We start from the raw sequence: 24,365 nt of genomic DNA on the forward strand, positions 1-24,365 counted from the left end.
TCCCGTGATCGTTTACACATGATATAAAAATTTATATTCCACTGTTAACATATCAACTTCTGCAATCATTTTTGTAGTGGCTTTATAAATATTTGTAACTAATAATTCAAGACATTAATAAACATGCATCGAGGTTACACGAGAGGTGACAATGATAATATGTACATATGTATAGTGATTGCAAGTTTTCTACTCGTTTCGTGTATGGAAAGATGGATAGACATTTTACACTAGATACAGAGCGCGTCAATGCGACGCATATCGAATTTTATCAACATTATTTACTAAATGTTCACGTCGATTTTGATTGATGTAATAACACGGATATGAATCTCAATTGTTTATTGTCAAATCTCTAATCTCCAAAATCTAAATGGACGAACAACTATTTTCGTAGGAACAATAAAACAAACTCTACAGTAACTGTCCGTAAACCACGAAGTAGGAAAAAAATATAATATCAAAGTATTTGATTAAATTGAGTTATCATTGTTGCACGGTTATCTTGCTAAACGTCATCGCTTTAGGTTGCATTATTTCTAATACGGAACAATTTTTAAATAATCATCGTTTAATTGAGTGAGTTATAGTAATTCGATTTCGTCGAGGGTCACCAGTGAACCCAACGGCATTCAACGTGCTAACCATTAGAGTACACTTTCACTGCACGTATAGGAAATGACGCTTCGTAGATGTAAAGCTTAAAAGTCAAGGTTGATTTGAAATGATATTGAAGGGTAGAAGAAGGGTCGAAGATAAAGCACCTAAACAAAATGTCAAGCATCCCATCTTCGTTTAGAAAATGGGGAGACCCCTGTTTGTTCTTATTCATTGAAGAATTGTTAAGGGATGGACAGGTATAAATAACATAGGAGATAGCTGTCCCCTTAATTAAGATCGGATAATTTTAGATGAAGTTCAGATCTGAAGAAAAGACAATAGTGGCACACAAATGCCACGCATCCATTCAGCTCATCTATGACATGCAGCTTTTAAAACGTGTTTACAGCTGGTGTCCATGTGGATTTGTAATATTCATTTAAATTTAATACTTAATTTTCTTAAATTATATTTGGCTACTCGACATTTTTAACGGAGACTCAAGAAAATATTATTCAAAGCATGTTGCAAAATTCAATCATATATAGGATATCTCACTTAATGGAAGCGAGACTAAAAAATTTAATAATACTAATAAAATACAAATAGAAACGAGAAAAATTTATTCACATACATGTACAGTTTATTTGGAAAATAAAGATGAGGATTAGATTCAATATTGCAAATATCGTTAATGGGCTCACGAAGCTTATATGGCTGTATCTAAATGTTTAGATAATTATATTTGCGACAGATGTCAACTGTTGCAATATAATTAAACTTGTAAATTTGTTAAGCTCTCAATTCTGCAAGTATTAATGACAATTGATTCTGCAGATTCATCAATTAATTAAACTGGAAACAAAGAAATTTATTTATATTTAAATTTAAACTATTATTTATATTCAAACAGGATATTTTACATTCTGTTTATTTTTAAATAAAGTGAAAAAGCATTATTAGTAAATATTTAATTTAAAGGACACGACACCCTGACCTTCATATATGTTGTTAAACGCGTGATTCAGAACAACTTCTATTAATAACTTGACAGTCTCTTATACTTTTAGAGATAATTATTGAAAAAATTCCGACATCTTTTAACGTAGGCTCGATCCTGCTCGTCCTTGGGTTAGACTTATTTATTATGACGCATAATACCGCCGTATGGGATTGTCAAATTTTACATAAATTTTATACATTAAGATTTACACGTTAGATGTTTATTCAGATAATGAATATACCTTCGGCACTAAGAAATTCAATGAGAGTGCTGTCATCATCACAATGACATAAGAATACGTGTAGACACGTGGCTGGATTAATTCTTACTTAATTATTGGTTTCCCCTTCGACCTTAGTTTTAGAAATATATAATGTTCATTATTACAGTCATACTTATAGATCGTATTTAAGGTAGCATTGATCTAATTTTCTTAATTTGTTACTATATAATAAATTTAATAATTAGCAAACCATCGATAGTTCTTTAATGAATATACCAAAAACTGTAAGAGATTTCCAATTCAGTTGTTGTAATGTGTTACTTATTGTCAACAACATGTACGAAGATCAAGGTCGTTGATGCCAGTGTCCCTTAAAGTAAGTAATTATTAAATTAAATTGGTTTACACAATATTCATTCTGTTCTCTCATATTTCTTAATATTTCTATTTCTATGTGCAATATATTTACAATAATCATTCTTGTATTGCACTTATACATATTTCTTAATATATAACAATTTTAAGAATACATATAATCTTTTCACAAACCAACAAATTCTGCCTAATACGTTTGAAAATTTGTTCTTGAAGTGTATCCTACTGCTGCTTGTTTTTCATATTTTATATTGTTTCAAGTAAATGTTATTTATGTAATTTCTGTTTCGATTGGGTTACATGATTGCTGTCCTGATTTTAATTTGCAATTTGCAGTATTAGAACAATTTTCAATTTGCAGTATTAGAATAAGCAATAATCTGTTATAATGATATATTTCTTGTACTCTTCTAGCTTGAACTTACTTATTTTACACTTACAAAGTTACTGTAGTTTTCGAATTGTAATTTCAAATAAAATATTTTTATTTTTTTCTATGTAAAATACAATAAGTACAAAATTCTAAGCAGCAGAAAAAATTAATGAGGAATTAAAGTTTTTAAAGAAGTTGTTTCTTTATATTTTTAATTCGGAAGACGTCAAATTTCAAGATTTATTTTTATAAAATTTAATGTTGTTAATTTATTTATGACACATGTTACGTCTACCCAACGTTACCCTCGTAAATGACATACATGTATATACAAAAATGGAAACGCATAGTGTTATATTTTTGTAGAACCCTCGTATGTATTTATGGAAATATGTATATACCCGATGAAAATATTCAGAAAGTAATGCAAGAGAAAACTTACTTCTATTTTTTAAAACGACAAATTTAATTGTTATTTAATATTTGTGTTGTGAGAGACAGTAAATTCAAGAGTGTTATGAAAATATTCTAGTAAATACACGTAATTAATGTAATTTCATTACCGTAGTCCGTACTACCCTTCAATTAACGCACGTTGCATGTGTTCCGTTAAAAAGGCCTCGTGCAATAAATTATTTTTAAATTTATTTATACTTACTACCTTGACCTTTTTCTTCAATGAGAAGGCAATACGGTAGAGGAAGACTATATTATCTCTTGTATTACAAGGTTGTTTATTAGGTAAACATTCTCTGTAGAGGGTGGGGCAATAACTTTGTCCAACTAAAATATCTCCGCTATTTTCAGAGACATAAGAAAATTTCATTTACAACTTGTAGAATATCAAGGGACTATAATATAGAAACGCTAACAGTATTCTTCCAGTGGCGAAATGTCTGTTGGAATCTTCGATATTGCAATTCCTAGATTAGGGAATCTTAAGAGTACTGACAGCGTTGTAAGTTCTTTGCACAGGCACAGTGAGGTGCACAACGGAACCAATAATCACTGTTTAGTAACTTTGAAAATTACGAATTAAAATTATAATTTTCGTGATATTTCGAAAGAGAACATAAAAATACTTTTTAATATGTTGTGTGTTTTTGAAACGGAATTCAATTTTATAAAATATTAGTAAAGAAAATTAATAATATTCATATTTAATATTAAAAACTATTATTATTATTAAAATTGAATTTGTTAATAAAGAAGTAAAAGAATTATTATTTGAAGAATTTAACATGGACGCTAACATATTACGTAAAACTTTCATTTTAAATTTTCACATTCGTTATGTATCTGAAAGTTTTCGTGTATCTAGTAAAAGATTTAACAGAAACATCTGCCTGAGTTTATTTTCCTCATTTAGATCAAGTTGTTGATAAACGCTCTATCAATTTCGTCATTATTTGTTTTTGTTTCTTTTTCTATATGTTCTTAATTTCCTGGAATTCTGAGTATATTGAATTTGTAACGTTTAAATGTCTTCCGTTTGGAGTAAATCATTCCCCGTGATATCATCCGTTTCTGGTTGCTTTTCTTCCGTTACATCAGGAGGAGGGATAGGTGGACTAGGTGAAATGGTAGAAACATTTGGTCTATGCGAACGTGGAAGATTTCCAGAATTTTCCACGTGATTTATTGGTTCCACATAGGGCAATATGAATTGTGTACTCTCGTGCAAATAATATTGTTCTTTGTGTAGTATCAAACCCACTCGACGCTGGTATTAAGCAGCGCATGAATCCATTTCTAACATTCCTCCACTTTTCTTCGCAATTACCAACTGCAGAAAGTAGGGAATGTTAACACTAGGTTTATGGTCATTTATTGTACAGTTTTCCTTAATGTTTCTGGAAAAGTTGATACACGTTTCTTTAGATTTTGAAAATTATAAGGTTAACACTATTTCTATCGAAGGTGTCAAAAGACATCTTTTGAAATTTTCACTTAAAATTATTTTCTCATTTTAATCATTTTTCTTCGTTTGAATTGTGGACATTTCTTACAGTGTATTTCATAATCGCTACTGGAAAAGGCGAAAAGTTAATTTAGAATATACGACCAAACTCGGAAAATAATTTTAAGTGAAAATTGTCAGAGATGTTTTTTACACTTTCGGTAGAAACAGTGTTAAAGATAGACAATTAAGATATGTTTTCGTTTAACTGGAGCGTCGTGATGCGGATTTTATATCAATTGAATGTGGTTTCGCGGATCGAAATAGTGACGAGGTAGTATTTCCTGCATCCGCTTTAGGACAATGGATACAAAGAGATGGTATCAGTATACCTAATCAACCACGGCTACCTCACGATGAGGGTAGAAATAAAATTCCCTATTACTTTGTCGCTAATAATGCCTTTTCAATGACAAAACGTATAACGCGACTTTATCCGTAAAAAAACATTAACAATGTAAACAGAATATATTCTTATAGGCGGTCACTAATGACCTTGCTTTTGATACGACCACCTAAAAATAAATGAATGAATAAATAAAAATATATACTTATAGACTAAGCCGAGAAAAAAAGAATATCGGATGTGTCTTTCGAATTCTCTCGCAAAAATTTCATTTATTTTTCACGTTAATCAGATGTCACAGATACGAAGTTCTAATTTCAATAGTAAAATATATCTGTACATTTCATAATTGTATACGCTGCAATGATGAAATTCCGAAACTGAATACGGAAAGTACGAAATTACTCGAAACACGGCCGTATTCACTTGCCACACTTGCCTCTTCTGAACTAAGGACATGTCAAGAAATGTCATCTGTGGATAGTACATAATCTACTGATGGCGCCAGGCATCTCTTCCAACAGCCTACCGGCTTTAGTGGACGGTGCCCAAGATGTTTTTGATGGATACTTACCCGCTAAGACCCTGGAAAAGAGGTCCTCGGTTTAGCATAGAACTATGAGTCCAACCCAATGACTGCAGCAGTCATTGCTATCGGGCATCGGTCCCCGTAGTACCAGTCATAAAGGTCTACCGGTGGGACCTGTCGACAGGGGTTTAGCCCTCTCACCCAGATTTAGGCCTTCTGCCCAGCCCAGGGTTTAGTGGGCCCCGGCTCTGTCATGGCAATGGAACTGTCGCGTAAATAAATAAACAATTAACCTTTAACGGACCAATGCCGCCATATAAGCGACACTTTGACTTACTGAGCCCAATGCTGTATATATGATGATAAAAATCATTCTTTTACTTTGATCATTGTTATTGTTGTAATATTTACAATTAACACGTTAATATTGTGCTAAGTCACTTGTGCGAATTTGTTTTTGCTTGTTATCTATGTTACGGTATTTTTTGGCGGTAAGTAAACTTGAAATACTTTCGGTCCCTTAAGAGTTAACACTAAAACAACGGAACAGTTAAACTGACTTTTTGAAATTCCTCTGTAGAAACTATAAGGGTGAGACCTTAGTTGATATAAAATTCAGTTTGTATATTGCTAAATCAATTTTTTTAATAATTTCTCTAAGAAACATCTGTTATCTTTTTAATAATTGGAAAAAGAAGAAATCAGGAATGGGTCATTTTGAGCCCCCTTGAATTATTTATGGTACTTACCTGACCAATTTATTTTTTCGCCACCTCAGTCGAAGCTTTCTCTATTATGTATTTTCTCGCGCACTTTGAGTGAGTACTATCGTATAAACCAGGATATTTCTCGATTTCTTCTGTAAGAAAAAAAAAAAAATACAGTATGATTTGATGACGCCTTGTTACTGTCGGTGTCGTACTAAGATTTGTAGTACTAAGATTTGTAGTACTAAGATTTGTAGTACTAAGATTTGTAGTACACTTCAGACTGACATCTCAGAATTGCTGTGAAATGTGCTGCACTCTAATTTGTGGGTTGCGTGCAGCTGACACTGAAACACTAGTTTGGTTCATACCCCTTGTTATTGATTAGTTTCGAACACGAATCCTCCGGTTGAAACTTGCTGTCTATTTCAATCGATTCCAAAGATTTATAAAGTACGAATGAGCAGTTTTTTTTTTTGGAAATGTAAATCTCGGAAATCTGCTTGTGTTGTTTGTGTACAATGTTTGGTTACTTATCCTTGTTTTATAGCTGTTACTTAACCCTTAGACCTACAATATTGATTGACGAAAATTTTAAACTGAGTTTAAGAAAGCTAAGTACCTTATTTATTTCTTTGAAATATAAATTAAATATTACTTTTCTATTATCAACCGTTAACCTTTGGAGTAAATGTAGACATGAAATGAGCATCAGAATTTTTATTTTGATAAATTATTAACGATAAAGTAGTTGTATCAATGATATTTAAAAAATAAATCATAAAACAAGGGGTTAATCGTTTCACATCGGCTTCAATAGAAGGAATTTGAACATTTTTGAGTAAATCTTCGTTTTTACCATATTGTTGTTCATAATTTCATTACTTCTTAACACTTCCTACCGACATTTCACGTATTTCTACCGCGACCGGTCAAATGACTGGTCTTTAGCACAACTTATATTTTTTAATATAGAATGACGATAATAGCCAATTTGAGAGTATAAAAATATAGTTTCTTTCATTCAGAAGTATATAATGTACATTTTATTCGTTTTCATCGCATTTTTTTACAAATAGGCTTCTCGATTGTACATTTTCCACATACGTACTTTTTACATTTTAGACAGATTTTGTTCGTCTTATTGTCTTTGTAATATCTTGTCTGGCATGTTTTCCGTTCACGTGAACCTGTACTTGTATTTGTGACGAGTATTGGTTGATCCTCTTTGCCTAGCTGTAGCACTTTTTGATATTCGATGGCAAGTTCTTCTGCCAATTGAAATAAAAATTCTTGTCTTGAAATTTTTTCTCCCGTAGTTTCTTTATATAAAACCCATGCATTTATCCCGGCTAAGTCTAGGATATTGAAAAATACCTGTAAAGGCCATCTCCGACATTTAGATTTTACGATTTTATCGAGGCCGATAGGCGAGCGCGAACTATAAACCCTTAGAAGTGCCGTAAAGCAGTCCCTGGAAGGCACTTCTCGGCTAAAATCATGCCACAATTGCATTACCTTTCGTTTGTAACGATTTTATAGTTTCGGAATTGAGTCTTTGAGAGAATACTATTACAAAGAGATGTAAATCGTTCTACCGGTCAAATGACCGGTTGTGGTAGGTAAGACTACAAATTTTTCTCAAAAAATAAACAATAAAGAAAGAAGTGAATATTGAAAAATGTATTATACGTATACTCGAGGAAAAGTCGTGAAGTTTAAAAGCGATTCAATTACGTTGTATATAGGAAATTCTAATAAAAATTTTTAAAAACGATAATTTGACCGGTCGTGGTAGGAATAGTGTTAATGCAGTCGCAATTTTGAAGCTGCTAAGAAACGATCTCTCCAAACAAGAATGCTCCTTTAAATATCACTGGTCCAGTTTTGGAAGAGGTTGGAGTTCAAATTCGTAGCTAATTTTCGAAAACAACAATCAGTTAACATCCTCTTTGATATAAGCAACGAAGCGCGATAAAGGTTGTGTCCTAGTTTACTTATATGAATGAAATAGAAGTGAAGTGTAGTCGACAATTACTCTTCGACTAAGGTCTTCGAGCATTTTAGGTTTAAACAGGAAAATTCGAACGGTTTGCAACTTGAACTTATTTGAGCCCGAATAAACAAGAGCGAGCTCGAGGGATATGAAGTTCGAAAGATTGCAAGTATGATCCAACTCGAGCGGATTGAAGTTACTTTGACACAGACTGCTTTGATCATTAACAAGTATAACAAGAGACCCAACATAAGGGTTGAAATGCTATTTTGTTGATTATCTTCAAAATAAATAAAACTAGATCAGGAAAATAAGTTAGTAAATTGCAGAAGATATAAACTTTCTGTACATTAGGTTAAGTGAAATTGTTCAGCAAATAATTAAAGCAGTAATACGAAGGATACGAACAGTAAATTGTTTAAAGCAATAAAATGTCAAATTAATGTGTTATTGCCTTTACATATAGGACTTACCACGTTGTAGCTCTTCCTGTTCCTACACGTGAAGAATAAATGTTTTATGTATAATAATAGTATACTTCGTTTTGAATGGAGAAAATTGTGGCATTCGTGAAGCAGGTCAGTACTAGCTGATCATAAAAAAACGGTATTCAAAATTTTTTTCTTTCATTACTGACAATAATTAGTATACTATATATATTTGGTTTCAATAATAGAACTACTTTTTGAACTATAGTTTTTCAAAAATTGTTGGTGGCTGGCTAACTTAGAATGATGTGATTCCAAAAAAGTGTAATAACAGAGGGTTAAAATTACTTTTAAAGAAAAATATTTCTCAAGAAACTTACATTTTTTTGAAAGAAATTTATTGTAATGTTAATAAGGGAGTAGAAATACAATATCATATATAACTAAAGGTTGATGGTGTCATAACAGTTACAAACTCAACAGTTCTAAATTGAGATCTTTTTGTACTTTGTTAACAAAATTGAAATCATGTTCTGTTTGCTATACTTTCAGTGGAACTAGGTTATTTTAGTTCGAATAGTATAATATTATATTATATAATATCCCTTTATATAATAAAGTCAAAAGTAAAGTATTTCGATACCATTATAGATTTCTATATGTAGGTTTTTAACAGATTTGGCGAAGTGTTCTATTTATGCGATGACCTGTGCCACTTTAACGGTTAATATAGCATGCATAAGCATGCTGTATTTCATCGAAAAAGCATGAAGGATCTAAGTCGCCCGTTTGCATGTGATCAAAAATGCAATTGTAGTTTTGAAACATACGATATTAGTCACATGATTTGACAATATCTTTTACTAAATTCTCAGAGTTGATCCAATAAAAAGTTATATAAATATGGTTTGTCTGCAGCACTAGATATTAGATCTTTTCTTTACAAACGAAACATTTAAATCGGTCTTCTTATTTAGTACGTTCTTGAAAACATTCAGACTAAAAATATAAAATCATACATTTAATGTAATATTCCGCGTATCTTTTTAAGTGCCACTTGAGTCCTTCGTTATTTTAGAAAAAAGTATTTTAAATAGTTAAAAATGTATTCTAGTCAGTGTAAGACACAATTTATATCGCCTATCGTACGTGAAATTTCGATTTATACATTGCCGATTTCAATATTTTATACACACAAATTTTTTCTTCATTTAACGCATCAGTATCATTAAAATTTTCCTTTCATAAAACTTGTTTCCATATTTGTTAACAATTACGCAATAAATAATACTATTTTGAAATATTGGTCATAAGTCAGTTCACCATTGCAGCATGGAATAAACTTATTACGTTTTATTCAGTTTTACTTTTTAATTAATTTTTTTCTTCCTTCAGGATCAAGTCAATTATAAATTGGAATCAGTAAATCTGAATAATCTAACGGAATCATTTTCTAATTCTTTTAAGTCCTCGTCAGTTAGTTGTTTTCGAATCATCCAACATTATTCAAACAAATGTAAACCGGCTCTCATCCGAATTAAACAAATATTTATTTCATTTCTCTGTAGAAAAAATTGTAAATTAATACTTGGTCTGCAAATACCTACCATAGAAATTCTTGTTCATGAAACTTTCGCTAACAAGTTCTTATACGATAACATCGAAAAGTCGATAACAGACAATTTCTCATTCGACAAGTTTCATACACTTACTCCAGCGGATATATTTGTACCTCCTAGTCGGAAAACTGTTATATACAGTGAGTAACTTCAATGTACTACAGAATTTTTATTTTGTCGCATTATCATTTTGTTCATAATGAAAAAAACTCATACACAGTTTTTATAAAATTTATTTATACAATTTATATTATTATATAATTTAATATATAATATTAATACATAATTTATATAATTTATATTTCTAAGTTACTTTAGTATTCAGACATTTAGAATTATTGCAATGTTTGTAAGTTCTTATGTTTAGGATTTTAAAAGTAATGTATGTTATATTCCCGATATTCGTGAACTCTATTTGTTATAATGCCACGCAAAAGTAATACAAGTTTCAATATACGTCAACTTGTGATTTTTCATAATGTTAAAGGAATATCGAATAAACGAATGACTGCCATGCTGAATATCAGTAAGAACATAGTGGAGGACATCACTAAAAAATCCAAACAGAAGGATTATTGGAATATGGATAGGAAAATGTAAAATACACCACTTAATGATAAAAGATGGATAACTTTTATTATATAAAACAGCACTTTTGGTACACACCTTCACTGTGTAAGCGTTAGCCGGGAACACACAACGAAATTTCTACAGTATTTTCTTTAACATGTTAAGTGCGACGGAAATTTTGAGCGTTCTTCCGTAGAGTTATTCTTTTGTGACAAAGAAAAGCAGCAACAGTTATTCATTATTTATCGTTACAATTCTCGTATTACACTATTATTAACTTAGTTACGTTATTAAACATTTTCATTCAACATTGGTTATCTTGTATGTTACAGTTGTTTTCAAGTAATTCAGAAGCGTCGGTCATCAGTGACTGATCAGCACTTATCGTGTTAAGGTTTAAGTTAACGGTTTCCGGTACGGTTTATGTTAAACAAAACGTATTAAAGGTCGTGTAATATTAGATAAAATTGCAGTAAATAGTAGAATGAGAAACGCTTCGCGTGTTTTTATGACGATACATGTGTTCCCGGTTGGATGGTTGGCGGTGGAGGGTGATGATCGGTGTTTTCGTAATGACCGATGTAACGGCGATCGATCACCAAGACACCCGACTGCATCGGAGCATCGTCTTTAGGTTCGGTATTCAACGATTTTCAGTTTATATTCTACAGTTCAAATTGTAAAAACTTATGAACACTCCAACTATTTGCTTCTTTATAAATAAAATAAAACGTTAAAGATTCAAGAACACCTTTTCTTTCAATCAGCAATATAATTTCTTTGATTATTTTAGACAATTTTCTATTTTCTTCTCAATTTATAGATATCATTTTAAAAAATACGGGATTTTCGTGGTGTAAAAGCGACGCACTTCTTCATATATGAAAACTTGTTTTGGTTTGCATGAGAAAAACATAGTGATATCTATTCGGTGGGCTTCTGAAAGCACAATTTGTTACTTGCGGCGTACATTGACTGAAATTATTGACGTAGACCGCTGTTATTGTCTATAGCTGGGGCACCTGAAGGAGACTTTACAACCGAGCAGACAATCAGTTATAATGAATCAAAGGGTTTTAAGATTCCTTCAAGATAATGCCAAGCATTATACTGAGAACAATTAAGATATTAAATGAGTACAGTTGGAAACATTTTTCTCCTATGCTTTCTCGGCGTCCTATTTTTATGGTATCATGTCTTTCGATCTAAACATTCAATCGTTTAAGAGAAAAGACATATGAACCAACGTTGTTTAACGTATTTAAAGAAGAAAAAAGTATTTTTTTAAAGATGATGCTAAGTTAAAATAATCCTGAATCGCTGTGGTGCAAGCCTCGTTTTCTTTTGTTTTCTAATAGTACGTTTACTATGCTAGGGTGAAATAGAAATACATACAAGTAGATATAATAAACTTAAACGTACAAATAGTTAACAAATGTACAACTGGATCTAAGCTAATGGTTCAGCTATACGAGTACGCGCAATCTTAACATGTTAACGCACGGAGAGATCAAAATATGATTTTCATTGATTGCTCATGAAGTGCCAGGGATATATCTATAAATAGGATTTATGCACTCTGCATTAAAGGCTGGCGACATGTAATGCATTTGTTGCAATACATATACGTGTTAAAAATAATATGTCTTATCGACTAGACTAATACTGCGTGTTTTAATCATATTCACATAATCTCTTTTCACGCATCAATTTTAGCTCAAACAATCCGCATCGAGATGTGTTAACATTACGGTGGCTTTTTGTATAGCACTTATATTGTAACAGTTAGTGGAGTGTATATAATACTTGGGTGATAACACTTAAAGATCTAACGCTGTGGTATATGTACAAATATATATGTTGGAAAGAAAAACTGTATAGATGGCGTTTAATGCTTGGGGAGGGAAGACACGTGTATTAAATCACAGTAGTATGTCTATTAACCCTTTTCGGACTATCGCCACATATATGTATTGTCCGTTGTTGGCAGCACTGAAAATTGCTATGCGCATATAACAAAGGACAGGCAGCAAGACATACGTGTCCATATCTTCCGTTACGGTGACAACTTCTGTTAACGTTTAGTTTATTGTTTTTCAATATTAGTTACATAGTGTACATCATAACTTCAATATAATTCTACTTATAAACGCCAACATGCGTAAACCATAAATCTGGCCGATGAATTCATATGTATATGCGTTCGGTGAAGACAACTGATGGAGTCGAAAGAACATTTTATTTATTCTGTGGAGCATCTGTGCGTGTACTGTCCTTGAACTAGGTTTGGTAACTTGTCCCCCGAACTGAAGGCGCAAGTGCAGCAAGGGGAGACGTCCACTGACGATGAACGTTGACGCCTCGGTTTCGGTTGCTTTTGTTATTGGCTGATTCTCATAAACGCAAATGAAACAGAATACGACAAAGTAAGATATAAATAAAAAGTTGACGCCCATATTCATTCCGTATCGTTGTATCTCACTTTGTTGTATTCTGTTTCATTTGCGATCTCCGTTTACATGAATCAGCCAATAACAAAGGCGGCTGAAACTGAAGCGTTAACGTTCATCGCCAGTGGACGTGTCCCCTTACCAGACTTGTCCCTTCAGTTCGAGGAACAAGTTATCAAACGTCGTTGGAGGACAGATCATAATGCCCAAAATTTGGCATCTTGGAGTGCTGTGAACGATAATAGCGTGTAGGTAGAAATGTATGCTGGCAATTTCAAACAACGTAATATCGCAACTAATATCGCGATAGCGATTCGGCCCCACGATATGGTTGGCTTCGTACCGACCCGTCCGCAAAGGGTTAAATAGTAAAGTCACAGAGCAAAGGGAAAGTGCCACTCGTAATGATCGCGTATCGCCTCCGTTTCAACTGATTTTGGTTACTGTAACAACGGAACCTGCAGTCCCACCCCGGAAAACTATCTCCACTAATACCATTCTCTATTACCTAAATGATGTTCGAGTATTCATTTTATTAGAAACATCAAAAATGAAAATGAAGATGAAAATTTTTAGCGCAATACGAAACTTCAGTGCTTCGTAACTGTGGAACCAACACTTACTGTCAAAAAGTTTAAAATGCTAGGTATACAGAACAATGACCTTAACAATATATATCGACATGAAGGTCATACGAAGGTTATTCTTTTTGTAAATAAGTACGAAAACTTCTCATTCCAGGATGTACCTTTATAAATATCTGGAAAATTATACCCTAGCGGCGGTAACATATGTAGGGAAAAGTTGTTCAAAATAATGACCTTGACAACATATTCCAAGGCCATCCAAATCGGTGAGGTATTAGTGTTGTACATAATTACTGAAAGTTCGGCTGCTTCACAAAAAAAAGGATAAGAGAACTTTACATCTTGTTCTTCTAAAATTGCACAGCGTCACCTCTGTGATGCCGCAGCAGGATCGCGTTGTTCGTGTACATAGCGCCTTATTTATATCTCACTTCGCTATATTCGTTTCGTTTGGGTGCTTCGTTTACATGAAACGGCCAATAACAGCAATGAATAGATGCTGTAGCTACTCATGGAGACATCATCAGTGAGAGAGTCTCCTTGTCCCTGTGACTTTTCAGCTTGTCGGTAGTGTGCCAACATTCCTGAGCTGGACAATACTTGTGAAATCCAGATAGAAGTCAACTAATCCAGAGATACTCTGGCCCCTTGTCGGATGCTGAGTTCACTCAGCAAATTCCTTGTTTCTACAATTAGGCTGATGACGGGACTGTCTACAAACCGTTGGTTCCTCCTTCGTTCCGTTTAGTTCAAACAGCTTTGTTGTGTTCCCACTGGCAACTGCCGTACTCAAATTGCGTAAACATAGGCACTGGACGTAGAAATAGCGATATCAAGCATGTTATCTGATGAGTGTACTGACGCGCGAGCGTGCGTGAATAGATAAACGGTGCGACTGTGCGTGTGCATGTAATATGAATAAATGTTCAAGACGTTGGAGTATTCTAGACTATGGATTTCCTGAAATATTGATTTTTACATTCGTGTCAAATGGATTTAGAATATCCTGGATGGACGTGAAGTTAACCTGTTAACTCTGGAATTTATTTTTGAAAATCTTCTATTGCACGCGCAATAAAATCAAATAATGAAGGGTATATTCGTCAAATCTAGGACAAACACAATTATAACATACGCTGACGAAAAACTATAGCAAAACGAAGAGGAATTACGTATTTCTCTGAAAAAGTGAATAGTTGATTGTTGAAAGAGTTAGTGTCCTTTTGAGTTTTAACACTTTACCGGCCGCTGTCACGTAAGCGTGACTTCTTTGTGTCAACGGTGATATTATTTTATCATTCCGATGTTTGTGTAGGAATACATATTGCTGCTATTTTTAGAGAAACAATTGCTTCCACTGTTCTCCCTTCCCAATTTACCAGATGGTCTTTTGTTAAAATCTTTTAAGCAGATGCTTCCTCTGTTAGTTTGAAACTGTCTTTCGCTGCCTTCGAATCTCGAAAGTTGATCTATTATAAAGTTATAAAATATCCTTGGAAATGCAATAGAACCTGCGTGATACACGCCCGCGCCAACCTAACGGCGATGCGATAAATGGGCGGACGGCAGTGTTAAGGCGACGTGTATACTGTTCAAACGCAGTGAACTGTTTAATGCATGGTGACGAAAGAATGTTCTAGAAAACATACGAGTGAGACGAATGTATCTGAACGTATAAATTGTGCATGTAATTTGATTTTGATTGACGTTTTATTGAGAGTTGCGTGATAAAAATATTTTCCTACGATATTAGTAGACGCAAGAGAGTTGATTTACGGTAAATAATATTTATTTTGTAAACGTGTAGGTTAATCGAGTAATATTATAGAAACTGAAACGGACTCTATACACAACTAATGTTAAGATGATCAGTTGAAATGGTCACTTGACTTTGAAACTCCTTGTAAATGTCACATTAAAATCTTCAAATGAAATCTTATATTTCCAATAGAAAAGTACATAATCTTAACACATAAAAATACGTAATCTATAATACACATTCTTATAACTGATATTAGGGATTTTCAAAATATTACAGTAACTTAATTTTTGCTTAAATTGTTGCTGAGATATAAGCGTTCAAATTTGACCTATCACCGCCAGCATTAGCGTTACCTTTGTACGCGGCGAAGAAGTTACTCGGTCGAAATAAGGGTATGTTTATAGCGGAGCTGCGATAGAAACGGCACTTGTTCCATTTAAAAATTTGAACGCACGTTCTATTTAAAAATCTTAACGTGATATTTGCAGGTCGTTTCAAGATTATATCAAGATCAAACAAATAACACTTAATAGTCGGTAGTTTTTATCTGTGTTACTTCTTCGTATTACTGATATTTTTCGAAGAAGTCTTCTCAGTTTACAGAAATGCACTGTATAAAAATGTAGGAGTACATAAAAAGCGAAAATAGAAATCTGTATATACATACATCTATTTATTTAGACAAGTGTGTAGTGATATTAACGAAGAATCGTCAAACATCTGACAAAAGTATTCATAATATGGAGTACCACAATATTTCGGAAAATAAATAATTTTATATATCGGTTGCCATGAGAAACACTTCGTTAGAAATGAAAGATAATCGTACAAATAGTTGGACATATGAGATTGGAAATTTAAATTATTGATAATAATTTACCTCTAGTTTGGATTCAAGTAAAAGGTATATTTAAATGAATAATTTTAAATTGCAATTTTAATGTTATAAATAAGTTAACTAATATCTTAAAAATAAATATTTATTAAGTTATATTATGTCTCGAAAATTGAAAATTTTTTATTGAATGGGAAGCATTATACTGGTAAAAAAAATAATCAAAGAGCAACTGCAAACATAGCTGAATATATGGTTGGGAAAGTATAATATATCTTACTTCAAAGTGAATAGAAACGTAACATGTGATAATTTTTGTACCCAAAATATAAACCTTATATGTCACAGAATTTGTACTGGAATTTTTGAGCTGGAAGAATCTGCTATTTCTAGCTTTGCCAAACAGTTAACTTTTACATTATATATATAAAAAAAGAAAGTCAGCAAGTTTACTGCCTATGCAGCAGGTTCCAACAATTTCTAACAAAGGAAAGCCAGGGCTAATAGAATTTTATATCGCAGTAAAGAGTGCTACAGATCTGAAACTTGTGAAATAAAATGATGACGAAAAGATGACAATTTACTCTCCTTTTGAATCTTTTAGTTGTGTGGCATTGCTACATATACGTATATAGAAACGTATCCAAATTGAAATAACAATAATTGAAAGAAACGAAATTTATTTATTTGAAAACTACGAAAATACACGCAATAAAACCGTGAAGTGTTCAATGCAGTCAAGCTTCGCTGGAGTATCTGAACTCCATTTGTTTGATCAAAATTTTAACGATTGCCCGTTTAATTGAACTTTTACTCGACCTCTTATTATTTGAACAGTAGCCTAGCTTCACTCCACTTTTGTGAAAGTAATGAACAAAGCAGAATCTTGCGCATTTCGTTTCATGATATTTATCTTCAAATCACTTTTAACGCATTACATTAAAATATATATTCTTACTCTTGCTAACAATCTTCAATTATTAAAAAGTTTAAGAGGTGGTGAGCCGACAACTGCTTTATCCAAAGAATATAATATTACAAAATCAACAGTGCCTTATATAAAAAAGGACAAACTTGAAACATTGAGATATCAAATGAAGGTGGAAACAAATGGACTGAATAAGAATAAAAGAAAAGTTTTGTTATCTGCCAAAAATCGTATTTTAGAAGTTGGAACTTAGTTAGAAAAATCTCTCATTTCGCGCGTAATAAAATCAAAAAATGAAGGGTGTATTTACCTGTCAAACGCAGGACGGATGCGCCTAAAGTATATTTTAATAAAAAGCCAAAGCAAAACAAAGAAGAATCACATGTTTATCTGAAAAAATAAAGAATTCATCGTTGAAAGAATTAGTACTATTTCAAGCTTTAAGATGATGTGTATACTGACATGTATACTCGTCAAATGCAGTTAACTTGGTCAAGTATTATGAATGATGGAAACTATTCTCAAGATTTTGTGTATGATGCCGATGAGAGCGATCTGCACTGGAAAATCTCACCGCAGAAGTCATTAGCTTTCAGTGCTGAAAAAGGTGCTCCGAGGTATAAAACCAACAAATGTAAGGTAACTAATATGTTCCGTTCAGGAATGCTGCAGGGTTATATAAGTTCCTGTCTAGATCACGTCTGAAATTAATGTACGCTTTAGGAATTTTTTACAAACAAAGTATTGTATTTAACATCCGCTTTCGAAACATTAAGGATATTTTATTAGTTATATAAACTATACGAATATGTATTTTTTAATAGATATAATAAGGTTACACGTGTATACAAATGAGATTTCAACTTTGAAACCGTGTATCATTCTGGCTCCTTTAGTATTTCTTTGACAAGGAAAGGTATCGAATCCGGAAATTCAAAAAATGATGAGACTGTGTGTAGATGTAGAAAAACAATGTATTTTTTATTTAAACTTTGTTTCGTTATCTCTTACCGTTGTCGAGATAATTTACGAGAAAGAGAAATTTACATATTTTTCAAGGGGTGGTTTCACCCCTATAAAGTGAAATTTGACACGAAAAAAATTTCAAGGTATTAGGTCTGACTTACTCTACTTACGTACGAAGTTTCATCATTCTTTGACTTTCGGGGTTCGATACCTTTCCTTGTGAGACGAAAAATTAAATGTCTTATTTCTTATGAATATAATGTGTCGATAAAATTCGACAAATGGAAAAAGTTATAAATTAACAAATTGGTGATTCTTTGACTAAAAAATATCATTTAAAAAACATTTTAATGATAATTAATGTAGTTATTTTAATGATTCATCGACTAGATAATATAATACACGATATCTATGCATGTTAAATTTCCACTCGATCGATTCAGTAATTTTTGAGTAACCTATTTTTTTTTAATTTCAAGAAAAACGAATACGTAAACGCGTTCATATGCCTATCTGTGTGGAAGAAATGTACTATGAATTCCTTAAAACTTCAAATTTCGGATTGTAATTTTGGAAATAAACTTTATAGAGATAGTCTTATTGATCAAAGAAAAGAATCGATTTTTTTACGTTCTACGCCGAAATCCTGCCTGAAACTTAAGTTTATCACTTGAATATTACCACTTACTTTGATACCCTGATGACAAATTTTAGATTTGCCTTCTATAGACATTCCAATGAAATATTTCTGTACAGTGCTTTCTGGTGACACTAAAAAGAAAAGAACCTCAAGATTTATATTATTCGTTCAGGCTCAAACACAAATTGTTACGTTAATTGAAGCAAAATTGTGGATTATTATGAACGCATACATTTAACTTTTAGATTTATCTGCTTATAACGACCCAGAATTTTACTTGAATTAATGTAATTATTTGTGTTTGAATCTCGACGGGTAATATAAATAGAACTTAAAGTGGTTCTTAGACTGCCAAGATAGCCAGAGACTGACGACGGAAAAGATAAAAAGATTGAGACGTCTGTAGGTATCCTAAGTGTGCATTTATATATAGTTAAATAGTAGTGTCTTAACATTTTAATATTCATAAGTTGAGTATCGATATTGAAATACATGTGCGGTTACATGAAATATCAATACAAAATATTGGTACATCGATTGAAAATTATATTAACACATTCACTACGAACGTCACATGTTTGTAACGTGTATTACAATCCTATATTTTACATAAAGACAATGAAATGAATGTTATAGATATTGCCATTTAAGGTTAGAATATTGTATATAGAATTATATTTAGAAACTAAATAATTTTTCCTAGTTTCAATTTCTCGATGTTTCATTTAGAGGATTTGTTATATTTAATACTATATTGCAACTGAGAAGATCGTCATTCAAACAGTGGTAGAAGCGGACGTGTTAATGTGAATATTGGAGATATCGATACCGTGTCGCATATTCCTACACTACAGAATGTAGTATTGACTGCTTGTTGCGTGGTCAACGTTTGCTTCATACACGATCATAAGACATTTAAAAAGAATGGCAGTGAACTAGAATCGTTTAAACTCTTTATGATAAATTCGAGATGTTACCAATTTGTTTAAGGGCGTTAGAAGAAGGAATTTTGGACTTCAAGGTTGGATAGTATTTGTCAAATATAAAAAAAATAGTTTTGACGAAAATGAGTTAACAAATTAATATTTTTAAAATTATAAATAATTATTTGTTTCAGATAAATGTTTGATAAATTTATTGCAGACTATAATGGAAAAAATGGATTACCTTATCATCTCTTCTTCTCCTGATTAAAATAATATAATTATAATGAGCCTGTGTTATGATACGTGCGTAGAGTGAAAAGACAGAAACTCCAATGTTTCTGTACGGTACGATAACTCTCAAAGCCAGGAAGTTGATCGCTTCAATTGAAATAAAAAATTATTTATAACTTTAAAAATATTAATTTTTCAACCGATATTCACTGGAACTTCTTTCTATTTAACGAGTACTATCTCGCCTTGAAGTCTTAATTCCATTTTTTTAAACACTTTGCACAATATCTGCAAAAAAGACTGATTTTAATGTGAGATTTTAAAATTTCATTAATTACTATGAAAGTAGACGTTTCCATCGATTTCAGTGACCTTAAAACATTTTGTTGGAGGCATGATTGTAAGTAATTTTTCTTTATATATGTCACCACCACTCAGCCTTAATTTTCGAAATATACGCAAAAATTTGTATTTCGAAATATTCAAGGAATAAACTTGTTGAAAGACTTTTGAACGTGTAAAAACATAGATACTTTGAACAACTTTCTCTTTTTATTTTCCCCTGTAATGTAAAATAATGGAGTAATAGAAATTAGCATTAGTGAGGTTGGATTTTCTGAGATAAAGATACAGCTCTCTTTGCACCCCCGCCCCCAAAAAACTAGGTCCACTAATAAAATAACCTCTGTTATCAAAAGGAAACTCATATCTATGAATTTTAAGTAACATACATAATGATATCAATGTGTGACTCCTTCGAGAAGTTTACCATTTTTGTTATATCGTTTCTTAGGGTAAAATGAATATATAACTCTTAATGAAACATCTTAATGAAACATATTGCCGCAGGTCCTGAATGATCATCACAGTCTTGAATATAACGTTAGAAACTCAGGAATCATTGACATCAGCGAGGTTTATTTTTTAAATACAAAGTATATTTTTATAAATATTTTGCAAACCAAGGTCGAATGGTAGTAATATACATAGGGAAAAGTTGTTCAGAATGATGATCTTGATAACATATTTCAAGTTAATTAAAATCAATCAGGACGCTCACATTTGCAACAATTACCAAAATCTCTTATAAGATTTGGAAAATATTTTGTGTTCTAGAAGGTTAGAGACTTTCCAGCCAAATGCTGTCAAAATAAATCTTATTTAACGAAACTAAATATAACAACATTGCCTTCAATTTTATTGAACATTTTAAGAAATCCTCTATCTATGTTAATACTTTCCTTGAGACATCTGCTTTGGACATTGCTTTCTACATTGCTATGCTTTTTTCAAATTATACTGTAATAATTCAATTGTCTTATGTACTTTGGTATAAGTTTTCAGTGTGAACATTTTCTACATAACAGAACATGTATAAACATTTTGCAACTATGATCATTTTAGTTTAACTCCAGATCCAAGACAAATATCAGGCTTTTATAACGAACTGTGAATACACTCAAATAATCAGTCTGAAAGCATACAGGCTTCATGTATTATACCCATCGACATCGTTTGCAGTGTACAGCTGTGTGAAGTTGTTACTTATTAAATACATTTTGTTCTTAAATTCAAACGTTTCTTTACACATTCAAATTATTACATTATCATAAATGGTATATACTTACATATAGTAATGACTTTAGTAAATATGTTACAGTTACATCTTTCTAGCTTTTTGTAAGCTGAACACTTATTTATTACTACTTGTAAAATTTACTTTTATGTAAAATATATTTATTATTACTTCATACAAATGGGATTTTAAAATCAATTTCTTTTTTAACTTATAATTCTTAGTTTAAGTCTGTTTACAGTTTAATAAGTCATCGTTTGTCATCGAATAAATTTTGGTAACAGATATTGTTACGTCGTTATCCCCAAAATACCTGTTAAACAGTGTAAAATTATAATTGAAAATGAATGTAGTAATGACGAAGAACTGATCAGTTCCAGAAAAAAGAATATAAATAAAATTTCATTACATTCAAGTACGGATAATGTGGATATTATGCGTTTGAATTGTTCCAACGAATATCATGCAATGGGATAATACTGTTGAATAATCGTGTTGTAAATAAAAAATTGTTGTAGATTATTTGTAAAATCCTATATAATTGGACGAAGAGCGTCGCCCAATTACGGGTGATGGGACCCCCACGTAAACATAGTTGTCACCCAGATCTGGGTGACCCAGCGATCAACGTGTTAACAATTTAGTCGATTGGTCCATCGAGAAATAGATATCCTACACTATTGAATTCCTCGATGGGATTCAACACCGTATACGCTAAGAACGAAAGAATCACGCAATCTTCTACGATATGCGCGAGAAGTAAATAATTCAATAATACCCGTGACGTCAATTAGTGGAGTCGAAAGAGCTCAATGCAAATTTTGTCCACCAAATAATGATAATTAGACAAACATGACGCACATACTTGTACCGAACACATTTGCAAATTTCATATAACACGTCGTTGATCAAATGACAAACGCTAAAATTATCACATATTACTTTCAATTTTTACTTTTACTTTTATATAGTTGATATTATAATTTAATTAACATCGTTGCGTCTGTTTACAGAAAGAAATTTATTAAGTTAATTATTTTTACTAGCTACAGAAATTAATGTAGAGTCTTTTTAAAATCAAATTTACCATCTATTAAAAAAAAAATGTGATGTTTTTCCAGCCCTCGAAATATTCACCACTACTTTCGGTAGTTTTCTCTTACTTTTGATTTTGCAAAACTGTAAAACTTCAACGTAGTGGAGAAATGTTTAAAATTTTAATAGATTAGTAATTGATTAAATGAAAAGTGCATTTAAAATATGAATGAATTTGTAAACTTAATATTGAGTAAGATATTGGATAGATCGAATACAGAATCGCGTTGATCTGAACGGTACAATTGAATTAGTCATTAATTACTAGCAGAACATTAGGCTTGATATTAGAACTACCGACTGTTTAATACAATGTTTCTTTTTATAAGAATGATAAAAGTACCTACATTTTTTTCTACTGATATTGATTACATTATGTAAACAAACCTATTAATTGGTAAAATGATTACAGATACTTAACATTTTTATGTTATCACTAATTGCAAAATACGAAAATTAAAGCCTGTTACTTTGACTAAATTGTTACATTGTTTTTTTTTCTTTCGTTAAATAAACGACTATTCTATTACTAAAACATTACTGTATCTCTATTGATTCGAACACGAGAAGCTCCACTTTATTTCTATGATGTAAAGCAATAGTTATTGATTAAAAAAGTAAAAGGGGCAGAGTAGCTTCACTTTCTTCTGTTCGATATTTTTAGCAATGCAATCTGCGATAAGGTGACATATGAAGTTATTAAATTCGAATTACTAAGTAAAAGTGAATCGGTTTGCTTGATCACTTGATGCAAACAACAAATAATTATACTTCACCTTGTACTTCTTCTGTGCATCTATATTCAGCTTACGTGATGGCTGTGCTCACCGCTATTGATCCATTACAGCTACTTGCTACATTAAAACTTTTGTGTACAAGTCACAGAGAAAAGCTGACGGAAACTTCTACATTTTGCCTTCTTCATTCCCTTAAAAACTTATTAGTGAATAAATACTTATTATTGACGTGTCATACATATCGCAAGTATCGACGTATGACAATGTCCGTGAACGAACCAGTCTATAGCCTCGGTATGCGCACATGTTGCCTGATTGGCGTTTCTCTTGTGTACTTGCATAAATACATGAGAAAGAGTCTAGCTGGGTTATTATTTCCTGTTGATAATTCAACAGCTGTCATTTTATTCCGTGAATTAGAAATCGTGGTTTGACCAAAGTCGTTTTTTATGTATTCTTATTAGTACATAGGATAAGTTACTTTTAACGTTGTAATACAGAAATACCTACATCATACATGAACGTAAGCTTGACTTTATAAATAAGTTCGGAAATACATGAAAATAAGGTCAGTCTAATTCAGTTATTATAATCATTTTTCAAATAACTAAGATTAACGAACTAAAATTAACGAATGAAAATTTCACATTTCGTGTTAGACAAAAACAAGTAAATATTATGCATTTTGTATAAATTATAATGTGTAATTATGAATCAACATTTGTATAAATGGTATTAGCTAAAGAATAAGTGTTATAAAATGCGCACGGAAGATACAGAGTTCCAATATTATCCTATTGTTTTTTATAACAATAACTTGCAAGCACATGTATTTATTGCGCAACGCTATGGATAAACCGACATATGTATACAAGGTGGACCGCGAAGCGTGATCAGGTTAAA

At 31.9% G+C, this 24,365-nt stretch overlaps 2 protein-coding genes across 3 annotated transcripts in view; both read left to right on the plus strand.

The window, feature by feature from the left end:
• Nca (neurocalcin homolog) overlaps positions 1–24,365 on the plus strand; it is a 484,597-nt gene that overhangs the window by 55,710 nt on the left and 404,522 nt on the right. The window lies entirely within an intron of this gene.
• Positions 1–24,365, plus strand: part of LOC143175096 (uncharacterized) — a 272,623-nt gene that overhangs the window by 55,466 nt on the left and 192,792 nt on the right.

This window comes from Nomia melanderi, chromosome 11 (assembly GCF_051020985.1).
Source record: "Nomia melanderi isolate GNS246 chromosome 11, iyNomMela1, whole genome shotgun sequence".
Lineage (NCBI taxonomy): Eukaryota > Metazoa > Arthropoda > Insecta > Hymenoptera > Halictidae > Nomia > Nomia melanderi.